Here is a 21,338-nt window from a genome sequence, read left to right on the forward strand (position 1 = left end):
TAGATTGGGGGTACGGCTATGTGTCTGCACCATAGATTGGGGGTACGGCTATGTGTCTGCACCGTAGATTGGGGCTGTGGCTATGTGTCTGCACCATAGATTGTGGGTGTGGCTATGTGTCTGCACCGTAGATTGTGGGTGCAGCTATGTGTCTGCTCCATAGATTGTGGGTGCAGCTGTGTGTCTGCTCTGTAGATTGGGGGTGCGGCTGTGTACACCATAGATTGGGGGTACAGCTGTGTGTCTGCTCCGTAGATTGTGGGTGCAGCTGTGTGTCTGCTCTGTAGATTGGGGGTACGGCTATGTGTCTGCACCATAGATTGGAGGTGTGGCTGTGTGTCTGCTCCGTAGATTGGGGGTACGGCTATGTGTCTGCACCGTAGATTGGAGGTGTGGCTGTGTGTCTGCACCATAGATTGGGGGTATGGTTGTGTGTCTGCTCTGTAGATTGGGGGTGTGGCTGTGTGTCTGCTCCGTAGATTGGAGGTGTGGCTGTAGCTGTGTGTCTTTACCGATTTATCTTCACTGAGGAAGTGACATGCTGAGGAAAGCAGGAAGCACTTGGATGTCCAAAAAAGACTGAAGCTTTTTTCAATGAAAATTGTGGTACAAGGCCTTTCAGAAAGCACGCGGCATTCTGTTTTAGTAGAGGAATATTCCTTCCTTTAACCACAGAAGAGCAGCAATTTGGTTCATGCGGACGAGCCGTGCAGGAAAGTGTGTGGACGTGGATGGCTGTTTCTCAAAGAGGAGTATAGCTCCCCTCAATGAGAATCACCTGGGGAGATTCCGAAACTTGGGGTTCCTGCACCCCACTGCAAGCTCTGCAGGGGTTTAGGGCGCACCTCGTAATGCTGCAGGTCTCTGCAGAGTGGGCCTCGCTGGTTCTGTCCATGCAAGCTGGTGGTGCCTCCTGCTCGGAGCTCCTCAGCCGTGAAGAGAGGGTCAGTGCCACGTGGCTTTGGAGGAATTGCACCTCCAACCGCAGAGAAGGCCTTTCACTCCTTTCAGTGCTTTCTCCTCGCCGTGTCTCCCGCACAGGCTCAGGTGCCTCCTTCACACAGTGTGGCCTTGGGCGCTGAGGAGCCACCTGAGACGTTTTACTGGACTCCTGAGGCCTCTGTGGCTGTTCAGTGACCATTGCTGTGTCACCTGGTGGTCACGAGGTTCCAGGGCTGGTTCTTGAGCTCAACTGCAAGAGAATCATTTGGATTAAAACTTCCAAAATTCAGGCCATGACCCATACCAGAGTCATCAGAACCTTGGGACTTTGACACCGCTCCCTTGTGGCTCCAGAACTACTGCCCTCCGACAGCCGTCAGATGTAAAGTGAAGCCTTCAGAACCTGGGTGGTGGGGACCCAGTTCTGTTGGGCCCCCCCAAATAGATGCATTTTTCTTTTCCTATCTGTTGTGTGCTCTGATGGAAGAGGAGGATTAGGAGGTCTTTCTTACAGAAACTCATTCACGGGAGAGAATGTTCACGTTTCTTCAGAGTGCTCAGCTCTGTCTGAGGAGGCCTGGTAGGTGCTGGAGGCGCCTGCAGTCCTTGTGTGGACTTGTCCATGGTGTGTCCTCTTTGCTGGCTCCACGACTGCCCCCACCTGCACTTCACTTTGTCCATTTCCAGATAATCTCTGAAATTTATCCGTCTTCAGCTCCTTGCAGTTGTCTCAGGAGCCAGGAACAGATCTCTCATGAGCCGAAACAGGGAAAGTTGTTTTAAACCATTGACTGCTTAATAAATTAGCACTAGACGGCGCTCAGCCTAATTTATCTCTGAGAGCCAGTTTCCCAGGGTATCAGAGCAATACCACAAGAAAAATTATTTCCATTAAACCCCACAAAAATGTCTTTCCTGTGATACTTCACTGAAAGGGTGACATGTACGAGGGTCTCAGTCACAAAACAGGAAAGAAATGTTTGAAAGTTAAATTAAAAAGTAAAGCACAGTTAAGATTTTATTGAGCTTAAACCCCATTCCTACCCCCTAAACATATAAATCTGCTCTGTGTTCTGTGTCTCCCACTCAGATGGGTGATAAATTTTAGATGCTGAATTCTTATGTCTCTAAAAATAACGTTTACCTAAAGTGAAGTGCAACAGCCGGGCCTCGGGGGGAGCGTGAAGTGGCCTGGCAGGTTAATTGTTTGTGTGGTCAGCTTGGATTTCCCCATCCTGAGAACGAGAGCAGTTTTGTTTCTCTCGGCCCCTGCCCACCACAGGTAGAGTCCTGTCCCACTGACTTTCCCACAGACCTGCTCCTCCATGCAGAATGTGGCTGTCAGTGCCCGGACGCTGAGGAGGTAGAATATTTCCTGTGTACTGTTTGGGCTGGAGGATGTGGGTCGCTGTGATGGGGAATGAACTGAAGAGGCCTGCTGGTGCTGTCTTGGTGATGCTGTCAGGACAGACCCACCGGCCTCTGATGCCCTCTGGGCGAGTCTCTCTGCTGATGCTCGGAGGACATGCAGAATTGTCTACACAGGGAGCAGAGTGAGATGGCACCGTTAGGGGCTGTCCACGTAGGAGGGGTGGCAAGGCTGGCATTGCAGTGAGCACAATAAGAGCTTTTTACCCACTACTCAACGCTGCAGTCTGTATTCCAAAGCAGGACAATACTGTGGAAAAGGAAGCCTGTTGAAGGAATGTGATAAGAGCAGCCAGCTGTCCAAGTAATCCTGGAAATGATGGTCTTAAAAAAAGAAGGATAATATCAGACAGTCTCGAAATAAATTTTTAAAATCTCTAGACCTTTGTATAAATTTGAATCCAAACATTTTCGTTCACAACATAAATTTTTCTGGGCACTGACTCAAGACCTAGGAGTTATCTTTTCATTTTTCCCCCCCTTTCCCTACTGAATAACGTTTGTTATCTCTTTTCTTTTCCATTCTTTTGGGCACTACCTTACTTTATAAGTATACTGTGGAATACTATGCAGCCATAAAAAGATGGAGACTGTACATCTTTTTCTTTTACCTGGATGGAGCTGGAACATATTCTTCTTAGTAAAGTATCTCAAGAATGGAAAAAAAAGTATCCAATGTACTCAATACTATTATGAAACCAATATATAAACACACATTCATACAAAGGATAAAACACAAATATAGTCCAGAAAGAAAGAGGAAAGAAGGAGAGGGGTGAGGAGGGGAGGGGGGAGGGCCAGGGGAGGGAGGGTATTTGGTGGGACCTCACCTACTGTGCACAATGCAAGGGTACCCGTCACAACAACTAACAGGATGTTAGAAATGTCCTCACAAAAAATGAGTAAGGGAGGTGATGGTTATGTAAATCAGTTTGGTTTCAGCATTCTACATTGTATATCAAATCATCACATTGTATCCCATAAATGTATACAGTTAGGATTTAATAAAAATTAAATTAAAAAAACCCAATTTATTGCTTCAAGTTGGTCTATTGTAAAAGACTCCTTACTTATCACTATGCTGTTGACCTTTAAAAAGTAAAGACCATTCTCCACGCCACCCCAGACAGTCTTCCTGGACTAATGCTTGGCTCACCTCTCTTCTCCGTTTGAAGGTTCCCGGTGGTTCTCCCACTGAGTGCTGAGTGAGATCACAGCAGTGTGTCTGGTTACTCACGGCCCTTCCCGACCTGGCTTCACACTGTGCTTCCTGCCTCACGTTCCCGCCACACGGCCCTGCCCCAGCCTCCGTCTCTTACCCTCATGCCGCCTTTCTCATCTTAGCTTTTTGCCTTTCTCTCCATCCGGGGTTTCACTTCCTCTCATCTCTCCTTGATAAAGAGACGTTCTCCAAAGTGCAGCTCAGAAATCCCTCCTTCTCTCATGAAGCTTTTTCAGAGCACTTTCGGCCAAAGCTTTTCTGCCTTCCTGCCCTTGAACTTGATGGTGGCTCTGCCGAAGGCCCATGACACGCATCATCCTGTGTGTAGTATTTGGGTCCACACAGTAGCTCTTCTTGTCATGATGGATGATGAATGAGTACATGGAAAAATGAGGGCACATTTACCTCTTTCCCCTCCTATCTTTATACCGAAAAACCGTAGTGTGGAGAACTCACCCTGCAGAAGTCTCTGGTCCCTCCAATTTGAAGACAGCCCCTGGGCCTAAGGCTGTGGATTAGTGATGAGGAAACCTTGACACATCTGAGTCCAGATCAGCTTCCAAGGACCATCTCTGTGTTCAGAGGCTTATCTGAATGACTGGATCCTCCCAGGTCCTTGGAATTTCTGGGTTGAAAAGGGGCAGAGGTGTGGGCCTGTTACCAAAGAACATGCATATGAAAAATTTAACTGAAGTTTTTATCTTAACTGAAAATTTTGAGGCTCAAAGCTGGCAAATATGTGGTGTAGGTGACCTGGGAGCTGTCTGAGCAGGCTGACCTTTTCCATGCGAACTCTGGGAACCTGGCCACAGGACTCAGCAGACTGTGAACTTACAGATTGAAAGGTAAAAGATGATTTGAAAGAAGAAAACTCTTCAAAGCTTAGAAATGGTGCAACAAATTCTCAGTTCTGATGGGACTTTTTATAGCACAAGAAGCCTTAGTACAGGAGAACGGCAGACTCTTGAAAACGGACTTGTGTTTACTCAACTTAGTTTTTGCAAGTAAGAGTTCTGGATAAATGTAAGCAATGTACATCAGACCCTTTGCTTCCCTCACTTGCCACAGTACCGTGAGTATGTTAGCATTAACAACAGACTTTGACAGGTGAAGATAAATTAGATAATTTGGGCCCCTTAATTTTTCTTTTTCTGTAATAGTAGGTATTATTTGAATTTGTCAGTAATTACCTTTATCACCTCCTAATACCACTTGGCCTAGTTGGTCTCAGTTTTTTTGGCCAGGGCTGGGTTTGAACCCACCACCTCTGGCATATGGGGCTGGTGCCCTACTCCTTTGAGCCACAGGCGCCACCATCAGTTTTTTGATGTGTAACATGCAAATAATTTTATTCCATGAAATGATAATGAAAATTAAATAACAAATGTGAAAAGTTTATTTGAAACAGGTGCCTTCTGAAGCACTGACATACATTTGTAGGTTCCAGGTATGTGGGTGTTATTCAGATAAGACAGCTGACTGCTCCCCGGCTTGTATTTCACACTCTGGTGCACACTCCTCATTAGAGCATTTAGAATTTGTATTGATCGATAGGCAGGTAGGGATGGATGCATAAATGCACATACATACCCGTTTGAAACACACATGGTTTAATTAACAATCACTACTTTACATGTAATGATCAATTTAGAAGTAAACCCCAAGTGGGAGGTTAGGTTGAATGGGTTTTGCAAATACTGTATGTGTGCTTTTAAACATAATTTTAGATTCTTGCAGGACTTAGAAAACGTCCTCTAATCAAGGCTTTCTAAGTATGGTCCATGGACCCTGCTGACACATGAACTGTCTGTTCCTAGTAGTGACAATAAGCATGTCACTTAATTTACTATGTTCTTTTTGTTTTTGTTTTTGTTTTCCAAGAGTTGCTTGTTTTTGATTCTGACACAAGCTTTTTAACAAACCGCAGTTTGTCTGCTGGCACTTGTCGTGGCTCTTCCCCATTCGGGCATTCGTCCGTTTATTCAGTCATTCAACAAACCCGGCTGAGCACCCTGTTACTTAAGGTAATCCTCCTGGTGTAACAAGTGAGTCCTGAGCTTCATTAACAAACCTATTTCCTAGACATGTCAGAGTCTAAGTGGGTATTCGTGGTCTGATGGTCTTCTGAGTTTTCTTTGGCAAAGTAGCTTTCTTTTATTTTTGGTGACAGAGTCTCACTTATTGCTCTTGGTAGAGTGCTGTGCCATCATAGCTCACAGCAACTTCAAACTCTTAGGCTCAAGTGATGTTCTTGTCTCAGCCTCCCAAGTAGCTGGGACTACAGGCACCCGCTACAATGCCTCACTATTTTTTTTTGTGGTAGTTGTCATTGTTGTTTGGCTGGCCCAGGGTGTGTTTGAACCGGCCAGCCCAGGTGTACGTGGCCAGCACCCTACCCACTGAGCTGCAGGTGCCAAACCAACTTTTAGGCTTTTGAAACTCATAGGTAAATAACCGCCCATCCCTCCCTCCCCATATTGAGTATTAAAATTTTAGTACAGTTTTTTCCCTTTCTTAAAATATGTATACATGTTTTTGGCACTCACATGTGTACCCGGCAGTGGATTGTTGGGTCATATGGTAGTTCTCTTTTTAGTTTTTTAAGGAACCATCATACTGTTGTCCATAATGGCTGCACTGATTTACTTTTCTCCACATCTGTTCCAGCATTCATTCAAGTCTTTTTTTTTTTTTTTTGCAGTTTTTGGCCAGGGCTGGGTTTGAACCCGCCACCTCTGGCATATGGGACCAGCGTCCTATCCCTTTGAGCCACAGGCCTCATTGCAGTCTTTTTGATGACAGCCATTTTCCCTGTGGTGAGATGATATTTCATTGTAACTCTGATTGGCATTTCTGTGATGACAGATGATGTGGAGCATTTTTCATATACTTGTTGGCCATTTGTACATCTTCTTTTGAGAAATGTCTATTGGGATCCTTTTCTCACATTGTAATCAGATTATTTAATTGGTGCCTGTCAATTGTTTGGAGCTCTTTCCATACATTAGTTAATGATGCCTTGTCAGATGGATGACTGGCAAATGCTTTCTCCCACTCTGCGGGTTGTCTCTTCACTGCGTTGACTCCTTTCTTTGCTGTGAAGAAGCTCTAGCTGGATGGGACCCCATTTGTCCAACTTTGCTATGGGGGCCTGTGCTTTGCGAGACTACCCAAGAAGGCTTTGCCCAGACCAATGCCCTGGAACATTTCTCCATTTTTTTGTTTTTAGTAGTTGTATAGTTTCAGATCTTAGATTTAAGTCTCCAAGTCATTTTGATTTGATTGTCGTATATGGTGTGAGGTAAGGGCCTACTTTCATTATTCTTCATGTGGATATCTAGTTTCCCAAGTGCTATTTATTGCAGAGACCATCCTTTCCACACTGTATGTTCTTGGCAACTTTGTTGAAGAGGAGTTCACTGTACATGTGTAGATTTATTCCTGGGTTCTCCATTCTGTTCCATTGGTCTATGTATTCATACTTATGCCAGTACCATGCTGTTTTGATTACCATAGCTCTGTAGTATAATTTGAAGTCAGGTAATGTGATTTCTTCACTTGTGTCCTTTTTGCTCAGGATAGCTTTGGCTATTCTGCATTTTTGTGGTTTCATATAAATTTTTGGATTTTTTCTATTTCTGTGAAGAATGCCATTGATATTTTCATGTGGATTACTTTTAATTGGTAGATTGCTTTGGGTATTACAGACATTTTAACAATACTGATTCTTCTAATCCAGGAGCATGAAATACCTTTCTATTTAGTTGTGTCCTCTTCAACTTCCTTCATCAATATTTTATGGTTTTCATTATACAGATCTTTCATTTCTTTGGTTAAGTTTATTCCTAGGTATTTTATTTTATTTTTAGTTATTGTAAATGGGATTATTTTCTTGGTTTCTTTTTAGATTGTTTACTTTTGGAATATAGAAATACCATTAATTTTTGTGTGTTGATTTAGTATCCTACAACTTCACTGAGTTTATCAGTTCTAATAGCTTGTGAGTGGAGTCTTTAGGTTTTTCTAGATATAAGATCATATTGTCTGCAAATCAGGGATAATTTGGCTTTTTCCTTTTTCCTTTGGATACCCTTTATTTCTTTTTCTTATCTGATTACTCTAGCTAGGACCTCCAGTACTATATTGAATAGCAGTGGTGAAGTGGGCATCCTTGTCTTGCTCCAGACCTTAGAGAAAAGGCTTTCAGTTATTCCACATTCAGTATGGCACCAGCCGTGGGTCTGTCGTGGTGGTTTTTGTTGTGTTGAGGTAAGCTCCTTCTAGACCCAGTTTTTTGTGAGTTTTTATAATGAACAGATATTGAATTTTATCAAGTGTTTCTTCAACATAAATTAAAATGATCATATGGCTTTTGTCCTTTGTTCTGTTCATGTGATATATCACATTGATTGATTTGCATATTTTGAACCATCTTTGCATCCCAGAGATGAATATGTTGTTAAATTCAGTTTGCCAGTATTTTGAGGATTTTTTCATCTATGTTCATCAGAGATAGTGGCCTATAGTTTTGTTGTTGTTATGTCTTTGGTTTTGGTATCAAGGTGGTAGAAGCCTCATAGTATGAGTTTGGAAGGCTTCCTTCCTCCTTGATTTTTTGAAATAGTTTAAGTATTGTTATTAGTTCTTTTTGAACACTTGGTAGAATTCAACAGTGAAGCCACTGGGTCTTGGGCTTTTCTTTCACTTTTTATTTCTGCTTTTATCTTGTTACTTGTCATTGGTTTATTCAGGTCTTGGATTTCTTTCTGGTTCAATCTTGGTAGGTTGCATGTATCTAGGAATTATCCATTTATTTTAGGTTTTCCGATTTATTGGCATATAGTTGTTCATAATGGTCTCTAATGATTCTTCAGATTTTTGTAGTATCAGCTGTAATATATCCTTTTTCATCCCTGATTTTATTTACTCGGGTCTTCTTTCTTTTTTTCTTAGTCTGGCTGAAGATATGTCAATTTTGTTTACCTTTTCAAGAAACCAACATTTTATTGATCTTTTATGGGTAGTTTTGTTTCAGTTTCATTTATTTCATCTCTGATCTTTATTATTTCTTTTCTTCTACTAATTTGGGATTTGTTTTGCTCTTGTTTTTCTAGTTTTTTGAGATACCTTATAGGTTGAAGCTTTTCTACTTTTTTGATATAGCACTTATTACTGAAAACTTTCCTCTTATTACTGCTTTTGCTGTATCTCATAGGTTTTGATATGTTGTCTTTTCCTTTTTGTTGAGAAATTTTTAAATTTCCGTCTTAATCTTTTTATTTACCCACCGGTCATTGAGCTTATTGTTTAATTTCCACGTGTTTGTACAATTTCAAATGTTCCTTTTGCTATTTCTAGCTTTATTCCATTGTGGTCAAAGAAAGTATCTGGTATGAGTTCCATTTTTTTTTTTAATTTTTTAAAGACTTGTTTTGTGGCCCATATAGTCTGTCTTTGAGAATGATCCATAAACTGAGGAGAATAAGGTAAGTTCTGCAGCTATTGGATGAAATATCCTATAAATATCTGTTAGGTCCATTTGGTCTATAGTGCAGGTTAAGTCCAACGTTTCTATGTTGATTTTCTGTCTGGATGGTCTATCCAATGTTGGAAGTGGAGTGTTGAGGTCACTAGTGATTATTGTGTCAGGGTCAATCTCTCTGTATAACTCAGATAATATTAACATTTGCTTTAACTATCTGGGCCCTATAGTGTTAAGTACATACATAGTATATAATATGCAGAGGGTGCCAAAAACATGTATACACGTTTTAAGAAACTAAAAAGCTGTATTAAAATTGGAATACTCAATTCATATCAGACTTCTGGAATTAAATAGGATACAAGATACAATATCAAAGATAACAAATCTTTTTAGTATATACTGAGTATTGCAATTTTAATACATTTTTTCCTTTCTTAAAATGTGTACATATTTTCTGACACCCTGTGTATTTAGAATTGTTTTATTCTCTTGTTGAATTGATCCCTTTATCATTATATAATGACCTTCTTTGTCTCTTTTTACAGTTTTTGTCTTAAAATCTATTTTACTTGATAGAAGTACAGCTGCTTCTGCCCTTTCTGGTTTCTAATGCATGGAATGTCTTTTTCTATCCCTTTATTTCCAGTCTATGTGTGGACTGGAAATGTACAGTCTGTACAGGTGAAGTGTATTTCTTGCAAAAAACATATAGTTGGTTCTTTTCTTTTCTTTTTTGCAGTTTTTGGCCAGGGCTGGGTTTGAACCCACCACCTCCGGCATATGGGTCAGAGCCCTACTCCTTTGAGCCACAGCACCACCCCTTTTTTTTTTTTTTAATCTGTTTCGGTTCTCTATGTCTTTAGATTGGAGCGTTTAGCCCATTTACTTATCAATGTTATTGATAAGTAAGGACTTACTACTGATGTATTGTTATTTGAGTTCTGATTGTTTTGTGGTCCTCTCTTTCTGTCTTCCTTCCAATCTTCCTTCGTAAAAAGTGATTTTCTCTGGTAGTGTGTTTTCTTGCTTGTTATTATTTTTTTTTTTTTGTATCTGTTATAGGTTTTGATTTGAGGTTACCATGAGGCTTGGAAAAACATATTTATAACCAATTATTTTAAACATATGACAACTCTGCTTAAAAGAAACAAAGAGAAATCTAACAGAAGTTCTACCATTTAACTTCATCTCTACTTTTTAACTTTTTGTTTTTCCTATATATTTCTTAAAAAGTCATTGTACTTATTTTTGATAGGTTTGTCTTTTAATCTTCCTACTCAAGATATAAGTGATTTTTATATCACAGTTATGCAGTAGCGTTTTCTTTATTTGTGCACTGTTACCATTACCAGGATGCTGTATACCTTTAAATGATTTCTCATTATTCATTAATGTTCTTTTCTTTCAGATTGGAGAATTCCTTTTAGCATTTCTTATAGGATAGTTCTGGTGTTGATGAAATCTTTCAGCTCTTGTTTGTCTAGGAATATATTTATTTCTTCTTCATCTTTGAGGGATACTTTTGCAGGATATAAAATTCTAGGTTTTTTTTTTCCTTCAGCACTTTAAATATGTCCTACCACTCTCTCCTGGCCTGTACGGTTTCTACTGAGAAGTCTGCTGCGAGATATATCAGAGTTCCTTTATAGGTGTATATTATATTTTCTTTTTTCTTGCATTCTGTGGGAACTTTTCTTTATCTGTGACCCTTGGGAACCTGATTATTAACTGCCTTGAGGTGATCTTGTTTGTGTTAAATGTGCTTGATGTTCTATATAACTTTCTCATACCTGAATATTGATATCTTTCTTTAAGTTTAGAAAGTTTTATTATTTCTTTGAATAAACTTTTACCCCAGTTTCTCTGTCTACCTGCCCTTTAAGGATAATAACTCTCAGAATTTCCCTTTTGAGGCTATTTTCTAGATCTTTTTTCTTTTCTGACTGTATATTTTCAAATAGCCTATTTTTGGGCTGCTTGGTTGGTTCTACTGTGGAGAGACTCTGGTGCATTTCTCAGTTTGTCAATTGAATTCTTAAGCTCCAGAATTTCTGCTTGATTTTTTATTATTATTTTAATTTCTTTGTTAAATTTCTATGATGTGTTTCTGAATTCCCTCTCTGTATTGTCTTAAAGTTCATAGACCTTCTTCAGGGCAGCGTTTTGAACTCTCTGTCTGAAAGGTCTCATATCTCCATCACTCCAGAACTGGTCACTGGTTTATTTAGTTAGGTGAGGTCATGTTTTCGTGAATGTTCTTTATCCTTGTAGATGTTCTTTGATGTCTAGGCATTAAAGAGTTGGGTATTTATTATAATCTTCCCATTCTGAGCTTGTTTGAACCTTCTTGAGGAGGCTTTCTGGATATTCAGAGGGAATTGTGTATTATGCTCTAAGTCTTGGTCACTGCAGCCATGCCAGCACTGGGTGCCCCAGGACCAGTGATGCTGTGACTCTGGCAGACCCCTGGTGATGCTGCCCTGGTGGACTTGGGTGAGATATGGGAAGATTCCCTGGACTACCAGGTAGTCTTTTTCATTCCCTTCCCATAGTCTTTGGGCTGCTAGAATTGGGGAAGGAGTGACATGGGCATCCCTCATGGCCACCAATGTCATTCCTGAAGCCAGCCCGGTCTCTCCCAAACCCAGTGGTGATTATTGCCTGGCTACCTCTGATGTTTAATCAAAGCCCAAGGGCTCTCTAGTCAGCAGGTGTTGAATCCTTCCAGGAATGGATTCTTTAATTCTGGGCAGCATGTTTCCTTCTGGCCCAAGGTTTGTCCAGAAAGGAAGCTAAGGTCTGGTCTCAGGGGTCTGCTCGGTACTTTATTTTACTGTGGCTGAGCTGATACCCAGGCTGCAAAATAAAGTCCTCTGAACTCTTCCCTTTCCTTTCCTCAGGTGGCAAAAGACTCCCCACATTGCACTGCTTGAAGTTGGGGGGAGTGGTGACTCAGGTCTGGCTACCACAGCTGGTGTCTCACTGGGCCATTACACCCCAAGTGCACTGGTTCTGAGCCAGCACAGCTGCAGGAATTGCCCAAGCACTGCAGCTTTTGTTGCGCAACTGCTGTATAAATTTGGCCCAGGCTCCAGGCTGCTTTTTGTTGGCTGGTGGTGGGACTAGCTGGAACTTGGATTTCTGGGCTGTGGATTTCCCTCTGGCCAGGGTGGTCTAAATGTTCTCTCTATGGTCACTGGCAGAATTCTGCTCTGTGCCATGTTCTCTGAGTGTCTGTGCCAGGGTGGCCCTGAGTATCAATGCAAAGCTTCACAATCACTTCACTTGCCCTCCACTGGGCACACAGATTCTCTGTCCACTCCATGTCCTAGTCCAGCACTGCTGGGGGATGGAGGGTGGGTGGCGCGGGCAAAGCAGGGCTGTCTTTTCTGCCCTCTTCAGCACCTCTTTCCCTGATACAATGTTAAGACCAGGTAGGGTGACTGCCCACCTGATTTTTGGTTCTTCTGAAGGTGCTCACTTGTGTGGATAGCTATGGAATTAGGTGTTCATGGGGAGAAACCATCACTGGGGGTTTCTACGCAGCCATCGTTCTCCTCCCTGGCCTTTGGTGGATCTTCTTTACTCATTCTACCTATTCAAAATGCCAGTCTCTTCCTGAAGTACTTTCACAGACACACCCAGAAATAACATTTTGCCCACTATCTGATTATCACTTAACCCAATCAAGTTGACACATGAAAACACCCTCAGCGTTAAGGGGCACAGCCCCTATTAACAGTTTAGGGGGGCACAGTATCACCTCTGCTCACATTCACTTTCTGAGGACAAGTGTTCTCTTTCCCTTCCATACAAGGGGACTGGGAAATGCATTCCCTGGCTTTTGGGATATTTCCGAGCCTTAACGCTTCATTAGGGACAGGAAGCAAAAAGTTTAGATGGTCACCTGAACCAGTGCTTCTCAAACCATGTGTGGTGAAAAGGACCACCTTGGTGGACTTGCAGAATACTGTTTGCTAAAAGTTTAAATCTATCACAACCTGATACTTGAAAAAAAAATTCTATGAAAAAATTACTAGAAAAATAAGCTAAACCAAAGACACACAAAATATAAGCCCAGTTTTTCACATTTTTAGAGTCAGCAGACAAAACATATTGCTCCAATGTCTGTACTTAGCTCATCCTGGGCTGGTAGCGCCACCTGCGGACTGGTACCATCCTTGGGCCACACTTTGAGTAGCACAGTTTTAGACCCTGGATTTAGTAGTGAACATGGAATTTTTATTTTCATGTAGAGAAACAGACAACAAACAAGGAAATAATAAGATAGTCTTAGATAGTCATGCAGCATTAACGAGGTTTGTGGATGGTAGCATGTGACCCAGTATCTTCCGGAGAAGCATCCCTAGGAGTGACCCTGTTATGATCAAGACAGAGCAGCAGGTTCAGCAAAATGTATTTAGAAAAAAAAGATCTACTTTGTTTAGATTTATTAAAGGTATGCTTCATTTTATTTATTTATTTTCATTTCTTTTTTTTGAGACAGAGTCTCATTTTGTCACCCTTGGTAGAGTGCTGTGGCATCACAGCTCACAGCAACTTCCAACTTTTAGGCTTAAGTGATTCTCTTGCCTCAGCCTCCCAAGCAGCTGGGACTACAGGCGCCTGCCACAGTGCCCGGCTATTTTTTGGTGCAGTTTGGCTGGAGTCAGGCTGGAGTGGTGGGGACCACTCTTGGTATATGGGGCCGATGCCCTACTCACTGAGCCACAGGAGCCGCCCCATTCATTTTTATTTCTAATTTCAAAATTTTTGTTAAGGATTCTGGATGTGGTCCCGTTGAAAAAACAGAAGGTAAAATAGAAATGTTTTTAAATCTCTTATTCCTTTTTCCTAAAATAACATATGCATGTTATTTTTTTGTAACACCTTTATTTTTATGGCGGAATAATATTCCCTTGTATGAATATACCACATCTTGTTTATCCTTCAACCAGTTTTGAGCATTTGGGTTGTTTCCATCTTCTGACTACCATGGATAATGCTTCCATAAACATTTTGCGCAAGCTTTTGTGTGGACATATGTTTCCATTTACCTTCATATGTCCCTAGGAGTGGAATTTCTGGGTCATGTGGTAACTCTGTGTTTAGAGAGCTGATAGACTGATAGACTGCCTTCTAAAGTCCGCCATCTTAGATTCCTAAAGGTATGAGAGTTCTAATTTCTCCACATCCTTGCCAATATCTGTTTCTTTCTTTTATATTATAGCCATCCTAGTGGATGGGAAGTGGTATCTCATTGTGGTTTTGAGTTGAATTTTTCTGATGACTAATAATGTTATACATCTTTTCATCTCCTTACTGACCATTAACATATAGTCTTCAGAGAAATGTCTCTTCATATTTTTGTAACTATGTTTAAATTGGGTTACTTATCTTTTTATTATTGAATTTTAAAAGGTCTTTATATGTTCTAGATATAAGTCCTTGATAAGACATTTTCCAGTATTTTCCCCTTTTCTACAAGTTATCTTTTTACTTTCTTGAGAGTATCCTTCAAAGCATAGAAGTTTTTAATTTCAGTGAAGTCCAGTTTGCGTATTTTTTCTTTTGGTGTTTGTGCTTTCTGTGCTATAAAGAAATAAGAAAATAAGAAACTATTTTCTAATCCAAAGTAATGCAGATTTGTACTTGTGCTTTCTTCTAGGAATTTTATAGCTTTTGCTCTTACATTTAAGTTTCTGATCTTTTTGAACTGATTTTTATATATAGTATAAAGTATATAGTATATATTTATATATAGTATAAAGTCAGGGTCCAATTTCATTATTTTGCATATTACTATCTAGTCATCCCAGTGTTATGGTCTGAATGTGTTCCCCAAAATTCATGTGTTGGGAACTTAAACCCTAATGCAATAGTGTCAGGAGGTAGGGCCTTTGGAAGGCATTGAGTTCGTGAGGGCTCCACCCTCATGAGTGGATTAATGCTGTTATGAAAGTGCCTGATGAAAGGAGTTCATCCTTTTTTGTCTTTCTACCTTTTGCTGTGGGAGACAGCACTCCTCTTCACTAGAGGACACATTGTCGAAGCAGACTGTGGATCCTTGCTAGGTAATCAAACCTGCTGGGACCTTGATCATGAACTTCCCAGCCTCCAGAACTATGAGAACCTAATTTTCATTCTTTATAAATTATATTTTGTTATAGCAGCACAAAAGAGTCTAAGATACCCACCATCATTCGTTAAAAGACTATTCTTGTCTACATGAAATGATCTTGGTGTGCTTGTCAAAAATAAGTCGACCACAGACGCATGGGTTTATTTTTGGGCTCTCAGTTGTATTTCGCTGGTCTGTACACCTGTCCTTATGCCAATACCATGTGGTCTTGATTATTATTGTTTTGAAGTAAATTTTGAAATAAAAAAGTATAAGTTCTCCTACTTGGTTCATTTTCTTTAAGATTGTTTTGGGTCCCTTGCAATGACACATGAATTTTAGAATCAGGTTGTCCATTTCTACAAAGAAGCCACTTAGAATTCTGATGGGGATTGTGTTAAATAGTAACACAAAACTGGGGAGCACTGGGGGCACCCTAACAATTTTATGTCTTCTGATTCCTGAAGACAGCATGTTTTCATTTATTTACTTCTTCTTTAATTTTTTAAAACAATTATTTGTAATTTTCAGAGTGTAAGTTTTGCAATTCCTTTGTTGAGTTTATTCCTAAGTAGTTTATTCTTTTTGACATTATAAATAAAATTATTTTTTTTAAGTTTTAAGCATAAATGGTAAGATTTATTTTTAACAAGTCATTTATGATATGAATGATTATTTTTTAGATCACAACACTGGAAATAAAATTATTTTTAATTAATTTTTGGATTATTCATTATAAGTGTATAGAAATACAATTGGTTTATACATTGATTTTGTATCTTACAACCTTTGCTAAGGTTTAATAAGTCATTTATCATTCTAATAGTTTTTTGGTGGATTCCTTAGGCCTTTTATATGCAAGATAACACCATCTGCAAGCAGATGTAGTTATATTTTTTCCTTTCCAATCTGGGTGTCTTTTATTTCTTTTTCTTGCCTAATTGCCCTAATTCAAATCTCCAGTACAGTGTGGAATGGAAGGAGTGAGAATGGACATTCTTGTCTTGTTTCAGATCTTAGGATATTTACTTTGAGTTTTGTGGATGTCCTTTTTCAACTTGAGAAAGTTTCCTTCTATTCCTTTTTTGTTGAGTGTTTTTATCATGAATGATTTTTTTATTTGGTCAAATGTTTTTATTTTGTCTATTGAGATGATCATGTGTTTTTTTTTTTTTATCCTGATAACATGGTGTGTTACATTAATTGATTTTTACATGTTAAACCAACCTTGCATCCTGAGCTAAATTATCATTGGTCATGGTTTATCATTCTTTTTCTATGGTGCTGAATTCAGTTTGTGCCAGTATTATGTTGATGATTTCTATGTCCATATTCATAAGAAACAGGGGTCTGTAATTTTATTTTCTGTGATAGCTTTGTCTGGTTTTGGTTTCAGGATAATTGAGGGTTTTGTCCTCATAAAGTGAGGAGGAAAGTGTTCCCTCCTCTTGTGCATTTTGAAAACTTTATAGTTTCTGAAGAATTTGTGTTAATTCTTCTGAGTGCTTATTAGAATATACCAATGAAGCCATCTGGGATTGGGCTTTTCTTTGCAAATCATTTTTTTAGTTACTAATTTAGTCTCTTTACTTATTATAGGTATATTCAGATTATCTATTTCTTCTTGAGTCAGTATCAATGGTTTGTGTGTTTCTAGGAATTTGTCCATTCCATCTAAGTTGTCTGATTTATTGGCATACAATTGTTTATAGTATTTCTATATAATCCTTTTTATTTCTGTAAGGTCAGTAGTAATGACTTCTCTTTCATTTCTGATTCTAGTAATTTGCATTTTCTCTTTTCTTTTCCCTGCTAGAGGTTTGTCAGTTTTGTAAATTTTTCCAAAGAATTAACTTTTAGTTTTATTTACTTTATCTATTTATTTTCTATTTCATTAATTTTCTCTTTAATCTTTATTATTTCCTTCTTTCTACTACCTTTAGGTTTAGTTTGCTCTTCTTTTTCCCATGTCTTAAGGTAGAAGTCTAAGTTATTGATTTGAGATCTTTTTTGTTTTTTAATTTAGGCATTTACAGCCATAAATTTCCCTCCATTTCTCCTTTACTGTTTTATTTTATATTAGGTGAATATTTTCTAATGTAACATTTTAATTCTTAGATTTTTTGAGTTATTTCCTTAGAGGTTGCTCTAGTGTCTTAGCTTATCAAAATCTACTTTAGATTTATACTAACTTAATTCCAGTTAGATAGAGAAATCTTATGTCTATATAGTTATTTCTCCTCTTTTGATGTGCATATTATTTGTATTTATATTATATTTGTTATGCATGGTATTGTTACACATATTACTTCCATAAATATTATAGATAAAACACATTATTGTAACTAATTTTACATACTTTTATGACTTTTAAAGAAGTTGAGAGAAGAAAGAGCAAGTTTTTATTTATAGATTTTGTTATATTAACTTATTTATGATTTTGATTCTCTTTGTTTCTGTAGATCCAAGTTACTATCTGTAGTCACTTCTTTAATCTGATAGTTATGTTCCCACCCACCTCCTTTGTTCAGTTATTTGAAAAAAATTTTTTTTGAGACAGAGTCTCATTAAGGTGCTCTCTGTATATAGTACCCTGGCATCAACGCTCACAGCAACTTCAAACTCTTGATCTTAACTAATTCTCTTGCCTCAGCCTCCAAAGTAGTTGGGACTACAGGTGCCCACCACAATTCCTGGCTATTTTTTTTTGTTGTTGTTGTTGTTGTTGTTGCAGTTGTCATTGTTATTTTAGCTGGCCTGGGTTGGGTTCAAACCCACCAGCCTTGGTGTATATGGCTGGCACCTACCTACTCCCAATAATATGAAAATTTATTACATTTCTATATATGTTGGCCTAACAATACATTTTACTATTTTATACAATTGCTTTTTTAATCATTTAAGAGAAGGAGAAGTTATATGCATTTACACTGTCTTTTGTAATTACATAATTACTTTTACTGGTGTATTTATTTGCTTTTTTGTATATAGATTACTGTATAGAGATTTCAACCTGAAGAAATTTATTTAGTATTTTCTGTAAGTCATGTCTGCTAGGAACAGATTCTCTCAGTTTTTATCTGGAAATTTATTCTGCCTTCATTTTTGAAAGATAATTTTGTAGGATTTAGTATTCTTGGTTGACAGTATTTTTCTTCGAGCATTTTAAGTATGTTATCTCACTACCTTCTAGAATCCATTGTTCCTGAAGGGAAATCAGGTGTTAACCTTATTTGGAGTACCTTTGTATGTGAATGAGTTATTTTTTGCTTTCTGTTTTCAGAATTTTCTCATTATCCTTGGTCTTCAGGATTTTTACTACAGTGCGTCAATTTGTCAATCCTTTTGTATTTCTCCTACTTGGAGTTCACTGGGCTTCCTGGATGTCTAAATTAATGTTTTTCAATGAACTTGTGAATTTTTCAGCCATTATTCCTTTGAATATTTTCTCTTCTCTTTCTATCTCCCCCCTCTTTCTGACACTCACCTTATGAGTGTATTTATATCATTAATGGTGTTTCACATTTTCTGATGCTCTGTTTATTTTCCTTAATTCTTTTTTCTCTGTTATTCATATTGTATAGTTTTTCTCAATTTATCTTAAGTTTACTAATTCTTCTACTAGTTCAAGTATATAGTTTGTTGAGCCCTCTAGTGAATTTTAAAGTTTCACTGATTATACTTTTTAACTTCGGAATTTTCATTGTTCTCCCCTATAATTTCTATTTCTTTATTGTTTTTCCCCTATAATTTCTATTCTTTATTTGATGCAATATTGTCATCATACCTTTCTTTGCTTCCTTAATTATGATTTCCTTTGATCTTTTGAGCATATTTACAATGGCTACTGTGTAGTTCCTGTCTGTTAAACTCAACCTCTGGTTGCTCTCATACGCAGTTTCTGTTTCTCGCTTTTCTTCTGGTGTATGAATCATACTTTCCTGTTTCTTTGAATGTCCCATTTTTTTAAATGGAAATTAGACATATTACATTACATGTTGTAGCAACTCTGGGTGGTTATTCCCTATTCTTGGGCTCATTATTGTTATTTGCTTGTTTATTGGTTTGGTCATTGTCTAGATCACGTTAGTGAAGTCTATTTCCCCCCGACAGTGTAAAGCCTGTGATGTTGCTCCTCAGGGGCACAGCTTGGGTATGCCCAAAGTCACCCTGAGATGAAAGTGGTGTGGGCCCGGCTTTCTTTGATAGTCTTTTTCCCTGACTACACCCAGCTATTAAGCACCATTAATTGCAGGCTGATTGTTCTATTGTTTTCAACGATATCCTGGTGTGTACATTCCTTCATAAACTAATTCAATTAAATTAGGTTTCTTTGAACATACAGTTGCAGAGGGAAGTAGTTGAGATTTGTTCTGACTCTAGGTCTTTCTGTCTCTTTTCCCAGTTCTCTCCTACAAAGTGGCCACCTACAATTTGCCTATATTTTCAATGAATCTATCAACCTCTTCCCACTCTCCTTTCACCATAACTTCTACTGTTTTTCAGAATTCCCTTTGGGCTGAACTTCTCTGTACTTTGTTACAAATAAAGTAAATTCCTTAGGAGAGGGATTTGGAGCTCTCTGTTCTATAGCTTACTTTTCCCAGAAAAAAATCTCTGAGCCATGGCTCTCCTTTTGCGTGGGAAGAGGGACAGTGATGCACTTCTGAGTGGCAGCCTTACTTTTGGAGCTGAATACTGAATGGATGGTGGTAGTATCCCCAGCTTGCTGCCCTTGGCATGGAACCCTGTGAGCTGCAGGAAGGACATTCACGTTCCAAGTATTCTCAGTGGCACCATGCCCTCCATCCTTTGAGTGGTGTTTGGGAAGAAAATAGAAGCTCCCACATCTCTGTTGTGCTCTCAGAACTTGGCCTTTGCAATAGCAGCTGGTGGGAAAATGCTAATATCCTTTCTCTCCTGGGACTGAAAGCTTACGGGAGAGAAAGCCCTGTGTTCTTGACTATACCAACCCAGAGTGGAGTTTCTGTCTCACCACTAGGAATAAGGAGGATAAGTAAGAACTCTTGGAGTTCTTACTGAGTTTTAGCATATTTTCTTAAATAAATGTTTTTTCATCTGATGTAGGGCTTTAGAACCATTTCCTTTAAGTGTTCTTTTATTTATCCTAATTATAATTTTCACCAGTTTCACTGGAGAGTGGTTCTGTGGAGCTCCTTGCACTGTCATGCAGAAGTGGAAATATTTTATATTAATGATTTCATCTACGCATTTGTTCAGTTTTACTGAGTGTGTATTATGTGTCTGGTGCTATGGGAAGAGCTGGAGACAACAATGATGAGTGGAACAGACCTAGAACTTACTGTGTAGTGGGGAAACAGCGAAACAAGCAAAACAAACAGGATTAGTATTACCTTTGACAGAGGCGTTCATCAGATTTTGAATGAATAATGAATGAACAAATTAAATCATGAGAAAACTAAAAGAAAGAATGCCTTGTGAAGATGAAACAGCCAGAATCATGCAGCTTAGAGTCTGTGAAGAAGAAAAGGAAACTGGCACAGTAGTTGGGAAGCTTGAAGGATTATTGAGTTTGGGAGAAACCAGTAGCGACAGGACCTGAGATCTTGGGGTGAAGACTGATGAAGAAGTGGCTAACATCTGCTTTTACCATTGTGGCTGCATGTAACTCAAAGCAAACAGCCATAGAAAGAATAATTGTGCTCTATGTGTGGGAAATATATAAAGGAAGTTCAGGAAGAGGGATGAGGGCTTGTGTCCTGGGAAGGGTGGGTAAGGCTATAAAGCAGTCTCCAGATCGGAGCCACCCAACACTGCACATTTCCCTGGTGACAATAGCCCTAGGCGCAGTGGACTTTAAGATGGAAAGCTTAATGCTTCTTCTCAGGGACATCTTTTTGTCTACCCAGCCTTTCTTCCCTCTATTGTGAGTAATTGTACATCATTTTCATTTCTCATCTAATGTGGTGCTGGTGGGGGGGCCGGCATCCTCTTTACCCCCTTTCTTTGCTTTCCCTACTCAGCAAAGGATGGCTGTGTCACCCAAAATAGGACAGTCACTCATTCCTTCCCAGGAATTAGGATATTGACTAGAGTGCTGCTGATGGCTGTTGGATCAGTTATTTCTATGGCAATGACCCAAAGATACTTTGATATTG

Source organism: Otolemur garnettii, unplaced genomic scaffold (assembly GCF_000181295.1).
Source record: "Otolemur garnettii isolate 467f Iridium unplaced genomic scaffold, OtoGar3 scaffold00054, whole genome shotgun sequence".
Lineage (NCBI taxonomy): Eukaryota > Metazoa > Chordata > Mammalia > Primates > Galagidae > Otolemur > Otolemur garnettii.